At 54.2% G+C, this 22,075-nt stretch overlaps 2 pseudogenes; one reads left to right on the top strand and one right to left on the bottom strand.

Moving 5' to 3' along the window:
• Window positions 1-4,731: 4,731 nt before the first annotated feature.
• LOC114111649 (protein EOLA1-like) lies at window positions 4,732-6,194 on the top strand (annotated as a pseudogene).
• A 914-nt stretch (window positions 6,195-7,108) lies between these two features.
• On the bottom strand, window positions 7,109-14,545 carry LOC101111350 (heat shock transcription factor, X-linked member 3-like; annotated as a pseudogene).
• Between the last annotated feature and the right edge of the window lie 7,530 nt (window positions 14,546-22,075).

Here is a 22,075-nt window from a genome sequence, read left to right as displayed (position 1 = left end):
CAGCCTGCTGTCCGGAAGCCCCCTCCAGTGCTGGGGTGCCTGGCGCCCGGGTCGTGGCCAACCTGCACAGACAGAAGACAGTGAAGAGCACGTAGACCCCAGAGCTCGGGAGTGATGGAGATGCGCAAACCAGCATCTCCCGCTCCCAGGTCAGATGTGATATAAAGGCCTGTGACATGAATGCAAGTGGGGTAGCACCAGAGGCTCACAGAAGCTCCTGAGGTCCCTCTGGGCGGGACTCTATCCCTTGGGCAGTCAGCACCCGAGCAGCGGCAGCAGAGTGGCCACCCGTGTCCGCAGGTCCCATGTGTTCCGCATCCTCTTAAAGAACTGCAGAGGAACTGAGATGAAATTAGATGAAATTAGAAACACATCCAGTTCTCAGGCTGGCCCCTCCATCTGGGCCATATGGAGAGAGGTGCAGTCAATGGGAGCTGCCCTGGGGACAGAGGGGAAGTAAGTCTGGCTGACTTCCCAGAGCTACACAGCTGTCCCTGGGCTTGTCCAGCATGCAGAAGTCCAAGGCCCAGAACTAAAGTTAGGCAGGGACTGAGGGACTGACACGGACGTGAAGGAGCCCTCTCAGGGGCAGAGTGCTGGACGCCAGGGAAGTGTCTCCTTGAGGACTGCTCACCCCAGGTGCCAAGCCTAGGGGTGGATGGCAGCCCCCAGCGGGAGGGCCTGAGGGACATGCACTGACCTCCGGGGCACTTAAAGCTCCAAGAGACCAGGTGACTACTGAGTCTGTCACTAGCCTGCAAACAGAAAAGGACGAATCTGAATCACAAACAACCAGGGCAGGATGAGCACCCAGACCCCAAAAGAATGCCCACAACTCGGCACAGAAAGGACACACAGCTCAGTGGAGAGATGGGCAACAGGCATTTCAGAGAGGAAACCACATCGGCCAAGGAGGACATGAGGGAAACCGAGAATCTGGGTCAAGCTCGTTCCAGGTCAGTGCTGCCCACAAATGCACAGCAGGAGCAACGTGGAACCCTCACCAAGCCTCAGAGACCCAGGTGGGGTGGGAGGCAGCACTCCCCATGGCTCAGTCCTCACATCTGGGCACGTGAGGAGAGCTGGGGCCAGCAGCAAGGAAGGGACACGTGTGGAGAAATGCCACAGAGCAGGGCCTCACAGCTTCCCCATCAGCAGCCACACGTCATAGGTCACCAGTTCACTGGGCAAGGTCTCGTTCAAAACCAGGACTTGGGAGGAACAGCAGCAGCCCGCAATTTGTTCACAGGACTCTCCCTCAAGATCTGAAACCACTACCAGGAGGTTCTGGGGTTTCTGGAGGTAGCTGGTAACCACTCTTTGGGTGAAGAGCGGGATACCAGCATGAGGGAGTTGGGTGTGGTGATCACTTGGGTCCCTGCAGTGCTGAGGCCTCAGATCCAGGAGGCAGCCTCTTCCCCCTCAACTCGTGTCTGGGAGGCTTCTGCAAGGAGAGAGCTGGCTGCATGCTGGAAAAAAAAAAGCTCTGCTCTGACTCAACATTCCCATGGCAACAGCTGTGTGGGTACCCGGTTAACAGGAACCAATGAGACACCAACCTTGCCTTCCTGATACTCGGCGACCCTCAGGGGCCCAGACTCGTGTACAGCAGCCACAGCCTGAGAGGAAGAGGGGGAGACAGGAGGCAGCAGGAAGATGCAGGGTGCCCCAGAGCTCCCAGATGAGAGCACCTGACACTCGGGCAGATGGAGGAATGGATGTTACAGTCGTGCCTGGAAGGAGGACAGTAGGTTGTCAGGGAAAGAGGAGCTAGTGGTCTAGGGGCAGAACTGCTCTGCCCCTGGTCTGTGACCTCACATGAGCCCCACCTGCCCCCTGCGAGCCACCCCCACCAGGCTCTGACCCTGCACGGTTTAGCTGCTTGTCCGTGGTTCCCCTCCTGGTGGGGCCCAACCACAAGTTCATGGAGGGCGGCTGACTGACTGTGGCGGCCCGTGGATCCTTCCAGAGTGGCAGTGTGAGGGGAGGAGTCATTTTCTCTTGTTCCCTGTGGGGTCTCCTGGTCTGTAAATCACTATCACTCCTGGGGGATGGGTTTCTGTGCTGTGTGCTAAGGCATCATGGAGTCCCTGTCCCAGCCTTGTGAGGACAGGCCAGCTGCTGTGATGAGCAGAACCCACCCTGACGGAATCTACACTTGTGTTTCTCATCAGTTGGGCCCTCCTGGATCCCTGTGGTCTCAGGTGACTGCAGAGGAGAAGACTGGTGACTTGGTGTTCAAAACGTCTTGTCACAGGTGATTTTCTCCCTGTTCCTCTACTTGTGCAGGTGAAGACACCCAGACAAGCAGGCAGAAGAGTGTTTTCTCCTCTGGCCACCAAGCAGGCACTCTCTGCTTTGATAGGTAGGAGCACTTGCAGTCCCTTCTTGCTCAGGGATCCCACCCACACAGCTGAGATTCAGTGGCACCCAGGAGGGAGGGGTTGGGTTGGCTGAGAAACTGAATGACGGAAATTGGGATCCAGTCACATACCCCAGTAGAAGACATAGTAGCGGCCAAGCCCCAAGGGTCGACCAGGCTCCCTGGTAACTCACCCAGACCCAGTGAAGAGGGTGACCCTTTGTCACCCAGCAGGTGGGGAAAGGTTCAGCAGGATGATGATGCTCGGGGCCAGTCAGTGCGTGTAGACATGGCACCCTTGCCTGTGGTTGGGGGAGTGGACACAGGGGAGTCTTTGCAGAAGGCCATTTGCTGGTGTTCGTCAGCACCTCGGATGTGTGCCCTGTGCCCCGGGCCTCCTCCTGCAAGGCTCTTCAGTCAGTGAGTGTGTGGTCACATCGAGTGGCTGTATTGTCAGAATGAGTTTTCCCTTCTCTTCCATCAGGAGGGAAGTGTCAGTAACTTGTGAGACCCCCAACAGTGGGAGGTATAAACAGACACCGTGTAAGGTTGAAAACAGACACATGAAGTTGTGCAAACATGGAGGACTGTGCCTGAGGTGCTGGGAGTGTAAAAGTCATCCTCCCACTCCCCTCTTGCCACTGCGAAGAGATGTCTGGACAGAGCTGACCCTCTGTCTTCATTTTCCGGCAGTTGCGTCAGGATCACACAAGCTGGTTGGCTCAAACTATGAACCATGCTGGTTCAGGAGACCAGCAGCTGAGGCTGAGGTGTCACCTGACGTTGGCTCTCATGAGGGCTGTGGAGAGAGTCTGTCCCATCTCTCCCCCATCATTTCCAGGGGCATTGCTGGCCATGGTGGGTGTGTCTGAGCTTGAAGAGCTCCACCTTCCTCTTCAACCCAGAAGAGCTCCACCTTCCTCTTCATCCCAGTTCTTCTGTGTGCCTGTCTGTCTCTAAATCTGTCTTTTGTATGGAGACAGCCATCCTGTTAGAAAAGGGACCATCCTAATGAGCTCACTGGACCTCCATCAGCTCTGTGAAGGCCTTTCCTTTGTCTGTAAGGTCACGCTGAGGTACTTGGCATTGAGACTCCAGCACCTGAATCTGAGGGGACGCAATGTTTTCCTCCCACCCTACAAAGGCTCTGAGGTAGGAACACACTGGAATGTTCCAAGGATGGAAGGATGGCCTTTATAGTTCCTGGGGGTGAATCCAGGGGCTAGGGGCAGGCTGCCAGGGCAGGAGCCAGATCACGTGGGGCCTCGTGGGCCTGTGAGCACTGTGGCTCTGCTGTGCTCGGGGAAGGGAAGGCCTAGGAGGCCCTAGGCTGGTTCCTCTGGGACTTTCCCTTGTCCTCACAGCCACATGGAAATGGAGGCTCCCTGCGAGGTACTGAAACCCTGCTGAGGTTCAGGCCTGTGGCTCTGCTCCTCTGCCTGCCCCTTGTCCAGTAAACAGTGACCCCCCTCTAGGTACAGGGATAGAAGTGAGGATGGAGGTGCATGTGGTCAGATCCCCTGCATTCATGGGCTGTCTCTCTATCCCTTGGGCCTCCTCAGTCATTGAACAAGATGACTGTAAGCCAGCGGGTTATTTGAGGTTTGAATTCTGTGATCCCTGCATGGCACTGTCCCAGGCCCTGGCAAGGACGTGGAGCTCACCTGTCCCAGTAGTTCCTGCTCTCCTTCATTCTTTCTCTAGCTCTGTGCAGGGGCTGGGGCATCTGCTGACAGTAGAGACCGTGGTGTGGGAACGGCTGGGAAGAAGGTGGCTCCCAAAGGTGTGGGACCCAGGGCCAAGGCCAGATTGGTTAGCATGGATCTGCACTCAGTAGCCCTGGGCTGAAGTGGGATATCTGCAGAGCATGGGCAGGGTTGGGGGCTGGGGAGCTAAGGGGTGAGGTGGAGGCTGGGAGTGGGGGAAGCCAGGCTCAGGACTGTGTCTGTCAAGAGGACTGTGTCTGTCTACTGTGCTGGAAGAGGACCAGAGCCTGGCCACTGGGCTGTGAAGCCAGGGGACCCACGCTCCCTCCTCAGTGCTCCCAGAGTTTCGAATCCCCTCTGTCTTGGAACTCACCTCGTGCCTCTCTCCCACTGAACTGCCCTCCTTCCTGACCTCCCCACGGACTGCATGTGATGGATGGGTCCTCTGGGTCACCACCCTCTGTCAGCAGACCACATGGAGATGGATGGAAGGAGCCAGCCCTCTGTGACCCTCCCCTCTGTGTCAGCAGGCTTGGAGGATGCTCGGACACATGAGGCTGATGTCTGGCCCAGGGCTGTGAGCTTGGAGGCCTCTGTGTCAGGCTCCGGGCCTTTGTGGTTCTGTGTTTCTGCAGCCACATGAGGCCATGGGAGCCTGGGGAGATGAAGTTCAGCTGTCTGTCCTCCCGACAGCCTTCCACGGGTTTCATCTTAAACAGTGTCTAGATCCTGGAGATGTGGTGGCAGCCCATCCTATGCAGCCACTGGCACTGTATCCTGGCAGCCCACATCGCACACCGGGACTGGGAGGACGCTGGTGGGAGCTGCTGGAGCAGATACAGGCCTGCTGTGGGATGGGGACAAGTTCGGCCATGGAGTGATCATGGGCAACTGATTCCCTGCCCCGTGCTGCCTGCACGGCCCCCAGTGCTGCCCTGGATCTCAGCTGGGTTGTGCTCATTTGTTTTCTGTTGAACCGTTTGGTGGGGCAGTGGGGTGGGACTGGGGTTTCTTCAGAGGGGCAGTGAGGGTTCCCGGACTGGGAAACAGTGGCCCCAGGTGCCTGACCACCACTCTGGGCCTCGGTCCCCGTTTGTGCTCTGAAAGGCAGAGGTGGGTCCACATCTGCACATGGCACTTGTCTCTGTGAGTGTCCATATGTCCGTGTGTGTGTGTCCCCATGCGTATCTGTGTGCCCAGCAGAGACCATGAGAGGCACCACAGCACCCAGCCTGGGTTCCCTCACCCCACTGCCTGCAGCCAGGCCTGAGCAAGTCCCCTGACTCCCCAGGGGTGAGGCCCCACAGCAACACCTGTCTGTTGGTGAATTGCTTGGGAACCTGATGTCCGCAAGCTCCCCACCGGGGCCCTCCTGCTCTGTCCCTGCAGCCTGCAGTGGGCAGACTGAGAGCTGCCCATGTCCTGGTGGGTTCGTGGAGCACCAGGCCTCTCCCTTTCATTTGGCTCTCTCTCTCACTTGGCCTCACCCCAAATTCCCTTTGCTGAGCTGAGCCCATCTGAAATGCTTAGCCAGAGGACCCAGTTCACCCTGGTTCCTCTCCATGATACGGTCTTACTCTCTAGCAGGCATGACTTTGAATCACCTTGTTCTCTTTCTGTGTCCTGTCTTTGCACACAGGTCTGGTGGACATTGAGGACACTTTGCTGTGCCCAGAAAACATAGGTCATGATGAGGTGAAGGAGCTGGAGAATCAAGCCCTGCTACCAGCTCTGGGACAGAAGTACCTGACTGTGCTTACCAACCCCTGCTGGCTGCTGCAGCCCATCCCGGGGTGGGCCGGAAAGGACATGTTCCAGGTGGACATCCCCGAGCACCTGATCCCCTTTGGTCAGGAGGCCTGTCCAGACTGGGTTCTTAAGAGGAAGGTGACCAAGAGACCAGCTCATGGTGACACTAGCCAGTTGCCACCAGGCCCTGGACGTGCCTGTCTGGTTCAGTCTGAATCGGCCCCACCCTGGGGTGCACTGCCCACTTGGTATGGGGTCTGGGGCCAGGACTTCCCTCATGCCGTGCTGCTCTGGCCTCAGCGAGTCTCCAGGGCTTTGACCTTTACGAAAACATGATGTCGCCACTCGTTTTGGCCCTGCTGGGTCTGGGCGGTTGAGAGAAATGTGTTGTTAGGAAACTGGTTAGTGTTTTTCCCTCTCTGTTTTGGTTCAAACTTCCCAATGTTGGAACAGTGTCCAAGGGTGATGGGGGAAGGCTGGGGGCTGGGCTGAGCATCAGTAGCCGGCGAGGACTCTGTCAGGCAGAGAGGCCCACAGGCCCAGAAACAAGCCGTGGTTTGTCCTTGCAGGTGACCCTTACCCTGCTGTAAAGTGTCCCTTGGCTCACAAAATGTGTGTGTTGAACACAGTGCCTGGCCGCTCTGCATCCAAAGACAGGCTCCTAAATACACCTGTGAGGGCAGAGTGGCAAGGGCTGGTGTTCACCTTGGGGAAACCTTGTACTTGTCTTTGGGGTCATGTGCTTGTAAGGCCATTGGCGGGTGAGGTGACACTGCTTCCAGTGAGCCGGCCCTGGATCGGGAGCTGGAGATGCTCAGCTGCTGATCAGAAACTTGTGGCATCATCGGGGAACCCAGGAGGAGTCCCTTCTGCTTCAGGGTGCATGACTCATGGAAGGTGACAACCCCAAGGTCAGGAGCCCGGTTGAGCCGCCTGCTGAGGGGCAGCCAAGGCCCAGGGCAAACCATCTCTCAGCCAGGGACAAGCCTGAGCTGAGCTGGCCTCATGGCTCATGAGCTGCATGCACCCTTGGCCGTGTGTGAAATGCTGCTGCTTCAGATGAAAAGGGACCATGTGGACTGGACCAAAGCTTGCCTGGGGAGTGGGCTTCCAGCCTCATCTGGCTCACCCAGTGTCGTGTGAATAGCATGGACAGACAGAAAGAACACAGACTTGCAGCTCTCTTTTGATTCTTTATTTACTCCTGTGAAATTTTGCTGTACTTTGTTAGAGCCAGAAATATATTTTTTATTACAAGACTGCTTTTGAGTGTCCCTAGGGACCTGGCAGCTCAGGGATTGGGGTTGTCCTTGAACTGCTCACAGAGGGCACACTTGTAATCTGAGGACTCTTCCTGCTCCTCCTCCACCTCAAGGGCCTCATTTGGGGCCATGACTAAAAGGGCCGCCATCAGGATGGAGTAACAGGTGTTGTACAGAGTCATCACTGAACCATAACCTGGATACTCTGGGGGGCTCTTGGGCAGTTCCCCTGCACTGTCCCTTTCAGCGGTAGCCAGGAGTACAGACGTGCCATTGCTGGATGTACCCTCTCCGCTGGGGCTGCCCTGTTCACTGGAGAGATGGTTTGCCCTAGCCCACCCGGCTACACTGCCCGTAGACCGAAGGCCAGAGAACACATGTGAGTGCCGGCTGGGGCTTCCATGAGCAGTTGGGTTTCCATTCTGAACTTGTCAGCCTCTTGGGTGGACTCATTGTGATGGAATCAAGGAGAGCGTCTGGTCACCATTGCTCGCTTCTTTTTCTTTGGGGTAGTTGTTGCTCCATTGACGGGCTAAGCAGTTGTTCTGGGGTCGACTTTCCTCTGGATGTTCTGCAGGAGGAGAGGTTTGTCTCTTTGAATGTTGGAGTTGCGATAAATCTGAAAGGAATCATTTTAGCCATCGTGTGGGAGAAGGGCCCTTCCTCGCCGCCCTCCACTCTACCACCATCACAGCCTTGCCTAACTATGGAAACAAAGTCTCTTCATTCCTGGCAGGTTATGAGGCCCTAGCATGTGTGCTGTCTACAGCTTCCTTGGGCCTGGCCTTGCTTGAGGTTTTACTGGCCCTCCCTGACATCAAGTGGTCCCTCAGGGCCTGGTGTCACACCTATGGATCCTGTCTAAGTGGATAGTAGAATAAGACAGGCCCTGCTTTCTCCTCTTTGCTTAACCACCCTCTCACGAGAAAAACCTTCTCCTGGGAAGCGAAACCCTTTCAGCACTCAGCTCGTCTAGTCTAGTCTCCCCAGAAGGGCTTACTATGTTACCATCATCCTGCTCTTCCCTGCAGAGTGATCCAAAGGGTAGATTTTACTGAACCCATACAGGTTCAGTTCACAGATGACACTCTTGATGCTGTCTGTGTCGAAGATCCTGTCCGTGCCTCTGTGCTGGAGGACCTCCGTCTGGAAGAGATCTGTCTCGATGACCACCATGTCTCCCTCGTCATTCCAGCTCCCAGAGGTGAAGGCCGCATCCTCCATGATCCTCCAGAGCTTCCTGGGGAAGGACAGCCCAAGGACGGTGTTGTTCTCTTCCTCATTGGCTGTTTCTGGGTTCGGGCCCTGTGGGGGCAGGTTGTCTTGGGAGCCCGGATGTGGGCTCTCAGTTTGGTCACCCTGCTTCCCCAAAACCTCCCCTGAATCCACATTTGCATCCAGGGAGGAATCAGGGAGGTCCCCTGCTGTGGGCTCCCCATCAGTTGATGGGGCCAGTGGGGCTGCACATGCCCTCCTCTGAACTCTGACTAGCCATGGAGACAGTCTAGCTCAGGAACATTCACAGCAATACCAAAGCAGTGAACGCTCAGGGCAGAAAGGCCTCAGACCAGGATTGTGGTGCCCAATAAATACTGTTTGGAGATTCTAGAATCTGTATCGTGGTCCAGGCAGCCAATTAAATGGTCAGCTTCCTTAATTGTTTAATGATGTCACAGAGGTGATGTGGAGAGGCAGCCCTGGCCCAATGTGGGGGAGGGGCAAAGGGGATGGAGATGGGATTCCCAGTTTGTCTCTTGTCTGAAAGTACGGAAAAGTATGTTTCAGGTTGCCTACAAAGGTTCCCATCTGTGGCCAGGCCCTGGATGGGTTGGCAAACGTGCTCCTGGCTCCATTCCCCTCACTAGCAAGGTACAGGCCTGTGGCTGGCTTCTGCTAAAGTTCTGGCGAGTTCTAGATGAGCTTCCACCAAGAGAGACCCCAGGGGTCAGATGGGCCCCTGGAGACTGTCCCTCCCAGAAGATGGGGTCCATAGTGGGCTGATTGGCCTAGCCTGAGTTGGTGGCCCCCCATCCTTCCCCCTCTTCTGGCTTTGCTCTCTTCTGGCTGGTGCTGCTGGTTGGTAGGCCCCGCTCAGATGGCCCCAAAGTTAGAGTTCTGTTGTCCTGCCCCCACTGCCACCCAGGTCAAGCTCTCCCCAGTTCAGGGCTGTGCTCGAGCACAGTGGAAACGACCTCATGTTCCACTTGACTTTCCCCCAAGCACCTGAGACACAAGACTCTCCAGGATGCTGTGTGGCAGGGTACTCTGGCGCTCTGCTGAGCTTGCACCTTCCAAGCTCTGCCCACCCCCAGACCTCATCCCGCTGCAGATCACAGGCTGTTGTCTTCAGTTTCCATTTCTTCCCATAAAGACCACTCTTGTGGCTCTAGAGTGCTCACTTTGGGAACACCTGCATGTGCTTCTCCTATCCCCTTCCCAGAACCTCAGATTCAGCCTCCCTGGAGACTGCCTCAAAAGCCCTGTTTCCTTTTGTCAGTGGGGTAGTTGGGCTTCTGCTACCCCCAGTCCTGGCCTCCCACGTCCAACTTGGGTATCTGTGGGTACTTGCCCTTTGAAGGACTTGTTTGAGGGTTCAACATATAGCCTGTTCTGTGGTAAACAAGAACTTCACTGGTTCTCTTCGAGGCTAGCTCTGATCTTCTCCACCCCTGCCCCTGTCCCCACCACCACTGTGGACCTGTTCTCCCTTACCCAGATGACAGGTACAATGAATGATTTTGTTGGCTCACAGCTTAGGCACTTTTGAAGGGGCCTCTTTTATACATACTCACTCCCAGGGACAAGTCTGACTTGTTGAGCTAGATGTGACCAAAGGAAGCCCCCAGTTACCTATATTTGAAAATGGATGAGAATTGGGGTGTGGGACTGGAGGAAACCTGAATGAGAGTCACTGGTCTTCACTGCACATGAACAGTAGAGCGGTGGGTTTGGAGATGTGTGTACTCTGGCATTTGTGGGCCACTGTTCTTCAACATTACCATGTAGGGATCAGACCAGCACCTTGGAAAGGCCCATGTTCAAGGACCCTAGGGCACTGTCTCCCAGTTCTGCCACTAGCAGGGTCATTTGCCTTGTGTGAGGGCCACTGCCTGGTGTCTGAAAGGGGAGAGCTAAGAGAGTGTGAAAGAAGCTCTCCCAGGGGTGTTTCTGCCTGAGGACTGGCAGCCTGGATGAGCTCCAGGCCTTGACTTGGGCTTCTCCATGGCCTTTCTTCTTCTAAATAGGTTGACAAAGCATTCCTTCAGGTTGATTCCTCTGACTAGGACACGACCCTGGAGGCTGTGAACATCAGTGGGGCCCACTGGCGGCTCCTCTAAAAGGGGACTGAAGGCCGTGGCATCTGTAGGCAGCCTGGCTAGGTGGCTTTTCCTGCCCCTACTCCCCCAATTCAGGGCCCTTCCTCGCCCCCTGGGTCCTGAGAGAGCTGCCTTTTCTGGTCCCCCTCCTCCAGGCACCACCCAGGCCCTGGCAGTGGGGTTGCATGGCACCAAGGTGGTTTTGTCAGCTGTGGCTCGGGACACTTGTGTTGTGCACACACAAGCCCTCATGACGTCCAAGGCCTGCCTTTCTCAGCCTGGCTTTCCTGCCCCTGTGCTTGGTGGCCCAGCCTCGGCATCCACAGCCCAAAGGCTCTCCAGATGCTCCCCTCCCTCGTTGCAGCTGGGGAGACCTGGAGCCTCAGGGGTCTGCCTGTGTTACCTTCCTTCCCGTATCAGAGGACACTCCTGTAGGGGCCTTATCCCACTAGGCACTGGGACCATACAGTCAGGCCCTCCTCCCTCCTGCTCAGTGATGAGCTGGTCAGCCTGGCAGGTTCATTTGGGCAGGAGGCCCCATGGCAGCAGCAGGGACAGGGCTCTGCCCTCACGCGGGAGGCGCTGGGACTGGACAGAGACGCCAGCCCCCGGCAGAGTCAGTTCTCAGCAAACCCCAGAGCAGCCCCACAGTGCTACTGGTTCTCCTTGTCCCCTTCCTTCCGCAGGCCTGCTTTTTGTCACCTCAGAGGCATTGTGTAGCACTGAGAAGAGGAAGGCATGAGAAGTTGGAAGGTCGGGCTGTGGACTGAGGTGGGCGGGAAGGCCGGGGGCTCCAGAGGAATTGAGACCAGGGCTCTGAGCCCACCCCAGCTGTCACGTGGTCCTGGGAAGATGCCCAAGGCCTGTGGCCTCAGTTCTTCATTTGGGAGGCGAGTGGGTGTGAGGAGCCCCGTGTGTTGGGCTGCAGGATGGGCCTGAGGGACAGGACAGAGCTCGCAGGGCCTGGCAGCTGTTTGCACTGTGATGGCAGGGCAGAAATCTCTCATATTGTTGCCCCCAGACACTCTTCCACCCTCCACTGTGGGATGCGGTTGACTGCTTTGTGGCCCAGGGCATGTCAGAGGACAGGCGCCTCAATAGGATGTGGAATAGCTAATCAGCCAAACAGTATGATTTATAGATAAAACACAGTAACTTTTCCAGCTAGACCATAATGGACCATAGTGTTAGTTGCTCAGTTCTGTCTGACTCTGCAACTCCATTGACTGTAGGTTGCCAGGCTCTGTCCATGGAGATTTTCCAGGCAAGAATACTGGAGTGGGTTGCCATGCCCTTCTCCAGGGGGATCTTCCCTACCCAAGGATCAAACCCAGGTCTCTGACAATGCAAGCATATTCTTCATCATTTGAGCAAGCCGCATTTCCAGTTGGAGGACCTGTTAAATTTGGGTGTGGAGGAGTGTTCCAGCAGGACACAAGATGCTCCAGGAAATGGAAGCAAGAGCCACTCTTGCCTGTGTCCCAGCTGGTCTTGCATCCAAACCCTTACTTTCCATCATTGCAGTCCCAACAATGGTTGAGTCTTTGATTATGATGGCCAATTACAATCAAGATAATTAAAAGCTAATTAACACCTTGAATTCTGGATCCCCAGGACCAGGAAAGAAAGGGTCGGCCCATGGATTTCTGGGCATCACTCCAAGGGAGTGTGACCAGAGTTCTGTGTGATTCTTAGCAGATAGGGGGAACTACTACTACTCTATACCTGTGGTCAACGGCAATGCAACAAGAGCCAGATCCCTCCCATCCTGCCTCAGAAAGAGATCTCTCTGATTAATCCAAGATCCAAAAGGATATCTCACAGCAATGTCCCATTTCAGAGTTTCCTCTCACCCCCACGACGTACCTCATGTGACTGTGGCTCCTAGACCATCGCTCCAGGTGTGGGGGTGTCCTGCTTCTCCCAGTGTCCCCACTGCTAACAAGGGCTTTTCACAGAGCAGAGGCTCTGTAAAGGTCTTCAGAATAAATGAACCAATGACAAGAGGGCTGATTGACTCAGATTAATTGCTACTTCCTTAGATAACCCAGGTAAATCCAAATAGAGATCCCTTAGCTGTACAAAATGACACACAAAAAATATAAGCAGCAAGAATTCACTACTATCACTTTTTATTTTCTAAATCTTCCACCAGCTATATCACTGCTAAATAAGTTCACATTTCCAAAATCATTCTAATTCCATATTATCTTGTGCAGGACCATGAAATAAAATGGAAGTGTTCCCAATCTCTTATACAAAACAGCAAAATTCTTGTTCTTGAACTGGCTAAGTACAAACACACTGCGATCTACATCACTGACACAGTTAGATACTGGAATGCATTGTCTTCTATTAAATAGGAATAACATTTGAAAAATTCCTAAAGAAAAGAGAGATGAGTCTCCATGTCATTGTAGAGAACAGGAACACGAAGATGCCACACACTGGGTTCCCCCAACAGGCCTGGGCTCTTACTGCTGAGAAGGCTAACCGCTCCCTCTTCAATCACAGGGAAGGATCAGCCTCCCTTCCTGCCCCCCCAGGATAAGCTGCTGGATGTGGGCCTGGAAGGAGCCTGGCGGCTGCTCTGACTCAAACTCCCCTTTCTTCCTCCCTTGTAGCCTCTGAAGAGAGGGTGAAAGGAACTAGGACCCCTTCAACAGACTTTATTCAGATACTCCAGGACTTTAAACTTACTGATCTCTGAGTAGGCTCAGGGACCCCACAGGAACTCATAGCAACCAGGGTCACCATCAGGCACCTGCTGGTACTCCAGGTACCCCTCCCGCACCCATACTTGTGTCAGCAGCTCCCTGGGCTCCCCAAAGATGTAGTGCTCCCTCCGGGAACACACCTCCATCCTCCTGAGTGTTCTCCATATCTCAGGAGCACGGTCGTCCTCCACAGCAATCAGGCACAAGATCACCACCAGGAAGCTGGGTTTGGGCAACCCCTGCCCATCCCTCAGCATCTCATTGAGGGTGAGGCCCAGGGTGGGGACCGGGATATAGGTGTGCTCACTGGGGTCCACCTCCTTTACCTCCAAACCAAAGACCAGCTGCAGGTACTCTGCAGCTTGACCGAGGACCACCAGGAAGGGTCTTGGTAATCTCTGATGACACTATTCAGCACTTCTGCCCTTTGTGATTGGCCCCTTCGTGAGATACCTGCTAAGCAGGAATTCTACCAACTCATTCTTCCTCACCTGTAGTGCATTTGGGGGCGAGGACTTGGTATCTTCCTGGTCATGCGAGGTGCTTGGTACTTCTTGCCTGCTGAGGCCATAGTCTTCAGATTGGTTCCCCAGAGTGGCAGCCACGGTAGTGGGAGAGGGGCAGACACCCAGAGGGCTCTGCGAGAGACTGACTGTGGCAGCAGCAGCCACCTCCTCCAGGGTTCCCCAGGCTGGGAGACAGAAGGAGGAGGAAGCTGCATCTCCTTTCTTCACCTGCTCCTCCTCCTGCTCCACCTCCATCTCCTCCTCCTCACCCCCAACGCACTGTGCCTCCATTGGACCCTCGTTCTCTCTTGGATCCTGAAAGTCTCTCTCAGGCTGTCAGAGTTCATGTATCCTAGGCATGATGACTGGAGTCAAACCACAGACAGGAGTGAGGCAGGGGGACAGAGGCAGACCATGAGACTGCAAGAGACGCTGGTTGTGAGCAGCCTCGGTTGAGAAGCCCACCCTGGGCGGTCTGACTCAGGCCACTGACATGTCTCCTCTTAAGGGGTGCTCTCTGGCCTCATAGAGGAGCTCCTCCTGAGCGGCCTGACCCATGGCTACCCAAAGGAGGATGTGAGGTGTCTCCCCAGGGTGCAGCCAGACAAACTTGAGGTTCTGAGGCTGACACGGTGGGGGGATTAGGGGCTTGTGGGCTCCCCTCTGTGCTGGGATGGGGAGCCCCTGGTGCACACTCAGGGCACTCTCCTCACCTTGACTCCTGGCACTGCCTGGACCTCCTCTTTTCTCTGACCTGTGGACATGGGGCATAGACCTCAGCCTTCACCTCCTGGTTCCTGGAGCTCCTGTGACACAAATGGAGGGAGTACCTCGGGCGTAGGCTGTGGCACAGACTTGCGCCTTCTGTGCTGGTAGGAGGGGTGGACTCTGTGAGGTCCCTCCAGATCTTGGGTGGGTCGTCCCATCGGGGCTCACGTGTAGTGCTCACTTTTCCCCTGGCATGGCCTGGTCCCTCCCCTTTGGGGGCCTGCAGGGAAACCCAGAATAAGACCTGAGCCTGGACAGAAAGCGCTGAGGGGCCTCACATGTGGTGTCACCTGCCCAGGGCCTCCCACGGGTCCTAGGCTGGGGAGATGCTCGGTCCTCATGTCCCACCTGGCCACCTAACACTGACTACAGAGGTGGGGGTCTGGTCAGTCCTGCCTTGGGATCTCTGGAGTTCATCCTTGCGGATCTGAAGCCTCACCCTCCGCCCTAACACCTCACCTACCAAGGCCCCTAAGCCAGATGTGAATAAACTGCTCACCCAGCCTCCAAAACCCACCACAAGGGCCAGGACCCCTCCCTGCCCTGGGGTCTAACAGCCTCAGTCCTTCCTCGCGTGGAGCCTGGACTGCAGGGCAGACCCGAGACTGTCCTGTCTGCCATTTTGAGGCCCCACCACTCTCATGAGGTACCCAGTCTCTCTGAGACCTGGATGTCAGAGAGTGAGGACAGGCCTAGAGCACTAATTCCACACTGAGACCTCCCAGGGCTGAATGTAGGAGTGGGGATCTGTGGCGTCTCCTCAGATTGGGGTCCAGGGTCCCCTGAGTCCTCCATCAGTGTATTCCCTTTGGCTTCTTGGAGGACCTGGACCCTCCCCTCTGCCCACATGTGATCCCACCCCTTATCATAGGTCCCCAGTCTCTTTGAGACCCTGACGTGGAAGTCAGGACACCCTGTGAAGTGCTTATCCCACCACCAGGGATGCCCAGGGCTGGCAGTAGAGGTGAGGAACTGTGGGGTCAGCTGTGTTCTCCCTCTGGGTCCTCATCCTGAGCCCTGGCAAGTCCTGGGATGCTGAAGTCCTCAGCAGAGACCAGAACCCCACACCAAGGGACTCGTTGACCTGAGGCCCCGGGAGGAGTCTGCAGACATTACATCAAGGCTCCAAGCCCAGGGCTTCTTAGTGGCTGAGGACGCCATGGGCTGAGGTGATGTCTTGGGAGTCCCTCAGCCTTCCTGTGCTCTTTGCCTTGACTCTCAGCTAGTCTGGGCACTGCCCTCTACCCACATGATTTTGCTTCCCTTAGAGACCCAGGCCCTCTTGAGCCAGCACACCCGAGAGGGAAACCAGAGTTGGGGGCTTATTTCCACAACACTACCGGGGTCTCCCAGGGCTAAAAGCAGTGACAACCTGGATGTCCTGGGGCCCCAGAGACCCACTCAGGATTCTACATGGACTCCTAGCACAGCTGAGCTCCTTCACTCTGCTGACCTGAACCCGAGCTCTCTGACCCAGGCCCTCACTTCCTCACCTCCCAGTGGCATCAGTGATGTCACATCTCGACACCATGCCTCATGGTCTCCCAGGGCTGTCAGGAGGGCAGCACATGCATCCCCTAGGAACCCTCAGTCTCCTCTGGTCCTCACTTGGAGTCTCTGCAGGCCGCTCATGTGGGCCGCTCCCTCTCTCCACATGTCAACAGAACAAGCTTCTGACTCCCCAAGTTCACTGAGGAAGCTGGGCAGGGGGACTCAGTCTGACAAGCTGGCACTGGGTCCCCAGGAATCCCAGTAGATATGAAGTTGTATTTTATGGGACCCTCTGTTCTGGGGTGACTGGACCCCCTTGTCCTCACTGGAGGGTCCTCCTTGACCCTTTACAGAAGGCTGCGGTCCCAACACAGATGATTGATGAGGGGCTGCGGCATCCATGACCGTGGGGGAGCAAAGGGAACCACACATCTTCTCGTGGGGGGGTCCCCTCAACAGTCACCAGATTTCAGGAAACCTTTTGTAGAAAAGATGATTTAACAGAAGAGAGGGTGAACAGCAGCAGGTGAGTTAGGGGAACCCTTGGTTTGATGATTAGATAATATTACTAACTGGAGTGCCATGATTTTCACTGTTTAATCCTCATTCATAGAGTGAAATATATTTCACATGTCTGTATGGTGTGTTTCTGATATATATGTAAAACGTCTGGAGATTACATGTGCTTATATACTTATATATGGACATACCAAGTATATGTACAGAACATTCCTGTATGCTCCAGTACCCAGATGGAGGTGTGTCCACGTGGCCTGAAGGGCATAGATACTCACTCCTCTGTGGATGCCATGAGTCCACCAGACCCATGATCACTGTGCTTCCCCCTGCCTGACATCCAATCTGCAGGAGAGCTTGGAATCCCCAGGAGCTTGGAGAGAAGGGAGGAGAGGGGGCAGTGGAATGAGAAAGCAGGGCTGTAGCCTGAACATAAGAGCCGTCTTCAGCGGGCTGTGCCCCCACATCCAGGAGCCTTTTCCATCCTCACACTCTGAGTCCTACACCCTATCCCTCCTCCATGGGCCTCGTGTCCATTTCAGTAGGGATGGTGACTGGATGGCGCTGGGGAGGCCACGTGGGCAGAATCCTGTGTCAGTCTCTCATGGGCAATGATGCCTGGCTTCCCTGTGTTTTCTCCATTATGTGATCTGAGGCATCAGGTGGGAGGACAGCTGGATCCCCCTTGACTGTCAGGGAGACAAGTCAGGCCCCTGGGAAGATCGGGCTTTTCACCCACATGAAGCTCGGTTTGAATACGTATCCTGCTACTGATAACCCAATGAAATCATGGACACTCAAAGTCTGGATTTCTCCAGGTGTAAAATGGGCCTCATAACAGTACACGGTGAATGCACTGCTGTGAGTTCCAATTTGATGTGACCTGTCTGTAAAAAGCTTGGTTAGTGGATGTAGCTATTGTTACTGAAGGTCTGAGATGTACCTTCCCCAATATTGTGAAGATTCTGAACCAGTACATATTTTTTGAACCTCATGCACATTGATTGATGTAGTTTTCCCTTTCTCCCTGAAAATCTTTTATGGAGAACGGTACATCTCACATGGCAGAACTGTTAAATATGGCATAACTTGTCTAGACCAAGCAAGGGTGATGGTTATGGTCCTGGCCCAGGGCAGGGCAAATGCTCTGGGCTGTGGGAAATGGCCAGGGGGAGGAGCATAAAGACCTACTCCAGGTGGACCATCCTGATCCAAACCCCCTCCACAAGGCTCTGAGAAAGAGGGTCCTCCTGGGGGACCCATTGGATGTCTAGGGAACATTTCTGCCTTGGACCTACTGCCTCTTCTCCAAAGTGCATGTTTCCTTGGGTATGGAACCTCGTTCCAAATCTCCCCTGCACAGCCTGGAACTGGAGGGTCTCCTCTCCACCCTGTTAATTCAAAACCACTCTTCCTCACACAAAGTCTTTCAATGTGTAAAACACTCTGAGTTACCAATTTCTGATCCTGACGTGCTGTTTTCTGTAATATTTTCAATTTTGTTTTCTGCTTTTCCTTCTAGAAAGCAGTCAGAATAGTAATTATGTCCAGAGAATGTGAACCTTCTCACATAATGTGCCCAAAGCTGCCTCCTGATGGTTCAGATAGGACTCTAAAATGCTTTCGCCTGGCTGTGCCTTTCCCAGTTCGATCCTTAGTGATTAGTTGGCCATTAGTTGACATCTTGATGATGTCACACACCCAGACACACACAGAGTATCTACACACCTATTAGAATGGCCAAACTCTGTTCCTGGGACAATACCACACTGTTGTGGATTTGGACCATCGAGAATTCACATTCATTGTTGGTGAGAATACAAAATGGCACAGGCACGTTGGAAGACAGCTTGGCAGTTTCTTATAAAACTAAACATGCTCTTACTGTATGATCCAGCAACCATATGTGTCTTTACCCAAAAGACTTGAGAACTTATGTCCACACAAAAACCTACACATGAATGTTTTTAGCAACTTTACTTATTATTGTCAAAACATAGATGCAAACCAGACATCCTTGAGTCAGTGAAAGGATAAACTTTGGTACATCTAGAAAGTGGAATTTCATTTACAATTGTCCAAACCAATAGAATATACAATGCCAAGAGGGAATCCTTGTGTAAACTGTAATCTCTGGGTGAGTATGACATATCAGAGTAAGTTCCTCAGTTATAATGAATGTACCAGTCTGGTGGGGTTCTTAATAACAGAGGAGGCTATGTTTGTTTGGAGCCAGGAAGTAAATGGAAAATTGCTGTACCATCTCTCTATTTTTGTGTTCATGGAAAAGTGTTCTAAAAAAAAAAAAAAGTCTTGGGCTTTCCTCACGGCTCAGTGGTAAAGAATCTGCCTGCCAATGCAGGAGATACGGGTTTGATCCCTGATCCGGGATGATTTCACATGCTGTGGAGTTACTAAGCCAGTGTGTTGCAACTATTGAGCCTGTGCCTTAGAGCCTATGGGAAAATGGATAGGCTACAGACTGCAGTATTCTTGGGCTTCCTTTGTGGCTCAGCTGGTAAAGAATCTGGGTTTGATTTCTGAGTTGAGAAGATCCCCTGGAGAAGGGCAAGGCTACCTATTCCAGTATTCTGGCTGGAGAATTCCATGGGCTGTACAACTGATGGGGTCACAAAGAGTCAGACAAGACTGAGCAACTTTCACTAGAGCCCATGAGCCTCAGCTACTGAAGCACAAGTGCCTAGAGCCTGAGTTCCACAACGAGAGAAGCTACTGCAACGAGAAGCTCTCACACCGCAACTAGAGAGTAGCCCCTGCTCTCCACAACTAGAATAAAGCTCGGGCAGCAACAAAGACCCAGAATAGCCAAAAATAAATAAATAAATAAATAAAATTATATTTTAAAAGTCTTTTTAAAAACATAGTTATAAACAATATCTAAACAACATAACGTGAGAAAGCTCTGGGGAAGAGTGAAGACTGTGCAGAGCTGGTTCTTGTATTTGGGGAGGGGATGGGAAGCAGAGAGAAAGTTAGGGAGAAGCTCTGGGCTGCATAGGTGCAGAGGGTGGGATGGCTAAGAAGACAAGATTTTAAACTTTGGACCCATTTCATTGCACAAAGTTGAGGTGGCCCCAGTCCATAGGTATAAATACCCTAGGGTAACACCAGGACAGCCACAAAGGCAGATTAATTGAAGCAACTGAAAGCAGAGACATCACTTTGCCAACAAAGGTCCATTTAGTCAAAGCTATGGCTTTTCCAGCTCATGTATGGATGTGAGAGTTGGAGTATAAAGAAAGCTGAGCACTGATGAATTGATGCTTTCGATCTGTGATGTTGGAGAAGACTTTTGAGAGTCCCTTGGACAGCAAGGAGATAAAATCAGTCAATCCTAAAGTAAATCAACCCTGAATATTCACTGCAAGGACTGATGCTGAAGTTGAAGCTCCAATACGTTGGCCACTTGATGCGAACAGCCAACTCATTGGAAAAGACTCTGATGCTGGGAACTATTGAAGGCAGGAGGAGAAGGGGACGACAGAGGATGAGATGGTTGGATGGCATCACCAACTTAACGGACATGACTTTGATCAAACTCTGGGAAATAGTGAAGGACAGGGAATCCTGGCATGCTGTAGTCAGAGTCACAAAGAGTCAGACACGATTGAGTGAATGAACAACAACCAACAGGTAATATTATCTAATCATCAAACCAACGGTTCCTCTAAATCACCTGCCACTACTCAGCCTCTTTACCTAAAATCAAATATTTTATACAAAGTGTTTTCGAAGTATAGCGGCTGCTGAGGGGTCCCCATTGGGAAGATGTGTGGTTCCCTGTGCTCCCCCATGGTCATGGGCACAGCAGGCCCCCATCCAGCATCTGTACTGGGACTGCAGCCTTCTCTCGAGTGTTGAGGAGGCCCCTTCTGAATGAGGATGAGGGGGTCCAGTCACCCCGGAACAGAGGTTCTCATAGACTACAACTTCACTCCTACTGGGACTCCTGGAGACTGTGGTCCGGGCTGTCAGGCTGAGCCCCACCTCCCCCACCACTTCCTCAGTGACTCAGGGAGTCAGAGTCGGTCTGAGGGCACAGTCTCATGTGGACAGAGGGAGGGGCTCGTGTCCTGCAGAGACTCGAGGTGAGGACAGAGGGTCCCCAAGGGATGCATGTGCAGCCCTCCCGACAGCCATGAGGGACCACGGGGTGTGGCGTCCAGATGTGACGTCACTGACCCCACTGGGAGGGGAGATATGAGGGCCTGGGTCACAGAGCTTGTGTTTAGGTCAGCAGAGTGAAGGAGTCCAGCTCTGCTAGGAGTCAAGGTAGAACCCTGAGAGGGCCACTGGGAGCCCAGGACATACAGGTCATCACTGCTTTTAGCCCTGCAAGACCCTTACAGGCTTGTGGGAACGAGCCCCCTCTCCTGCTTGCCTCTCAGGGGTCCTGGCTTGGGGGAATGCTGGCTCTAAGGCGAGCGAAATTGGCAGCTGAGGGTGGTGCCTACGTGAGCTGGGAGTCAAGGTGACAAAGAGAAAGAGGGTTGAGGAACCCCTGTGGGATCATCTCAGCTCTGGGAAGCCCTGGGCTTGGAGCCCTGATATCATGTCCACAGTCTCCTCCCAGGGTCTCAGGTCAGTGACGGCCTTGACGTGAGGGTCCTGCTTCCGGTCAACATAGGGACATCCCCGGACCTGCCAGGGCTCAAGATGAGGACGTTGAGGGAGGACACAGGTAACCCCACAGGTCCTGGCACCTGCTGTCAGCCCTGGGAGACCCTGGTGGCGGCATGAGCACAGGGTCGCAGAGACACTGGAGACTTGATGTAAGGGGAGGGGCCTCAGAGGGTGCAGGGGAGGATCTTAGGTTCTGAAAGAGTCTGGGTGAGGACCCTGAGGGAGGACTGCGGGGACCCTGGGCCTGGGATAGGTTGAGCCCAACATGCGTGGTCTCACTTCCTGATATCCGGCTCTCAGCCTGGGCTCCTGAAACAAGGGGCAGACTTCCTGACATCCGGGTCTCAGACTGGGGACTTCGCGTATGGGGCCCCGACTCAGGTGCGCCAATTCCCAGGTCCTGTGGTGTGTCAAGTTGAGGACACTGAGGGAAGACTAGGGTACCGTGGGCCACAATCAGAGGAGATCTCAGAGTAGCCCGTCTCTGTTATCAGTCCAGGGTGTCCGTGGGATAGAATGAGCGAAACAGGCATGGTCTGACTTCCTGACATCCGGGTCTTGGAGACACTGGGCCCCCTGGTGTGAGGGGCCGGGGCTGCAGTTGGGGAGAGGCGAGAATCCCAGGTCCTGACTGGAGGCAAGGTGAGGTGCCTGAAGGAGGACTGAGGGGCCCCTGCGTGAGGACCGAGGGAACCCCATAGATCCCCGCCCCGGTAGTTGGCCCTGGAGCCCTTGTGGTGAGAAGAGCACACAAAGCCTGTCTGACTTCCTGACATGCGGGTCTCAGAGAGACTGGGGACTTGGTGTGAGGAACCGGGTCTCAGGTAGGGAGAGGACAGAGTCCAGGTCCTACCGGGAGTCAAGGTGAGGGAGGAGGGGAGCGCGACCCCAGAGCAGAGGGGACCCTGGTAGTCCCCAGGCGGGATGACCATGTTCAGGGTTTCCTGACATCCGGGTCTCAGAGAGCCTGGGGCCCTGGTGTGAGGGGCCGGGGCTGCAGTTGGGGAGAGGCGAGAATCCAGTCCTGACTGGAGGCA

The sequence above is a fragment of the Ovis aries genome, chromosome X (assembly GCF_016772045.2).
Source record: "Ovis aries strain OAR_USU_Benz2616 breed Rambouillet chromosome X, ARS-UI_Ramb_v3.0, whole genome shotgun sequence".
NCBI classification, from domain to species: Eukaryota; Metazoa; Chordata; class Mammalia; order Artiodactyla; family Bovidae; genus Ovis; species Ovis aries.
Note: the sequence above shows the minus strand (reverse complement) of the source record. Positions and strands in the feature narration are given on the sequence as shown.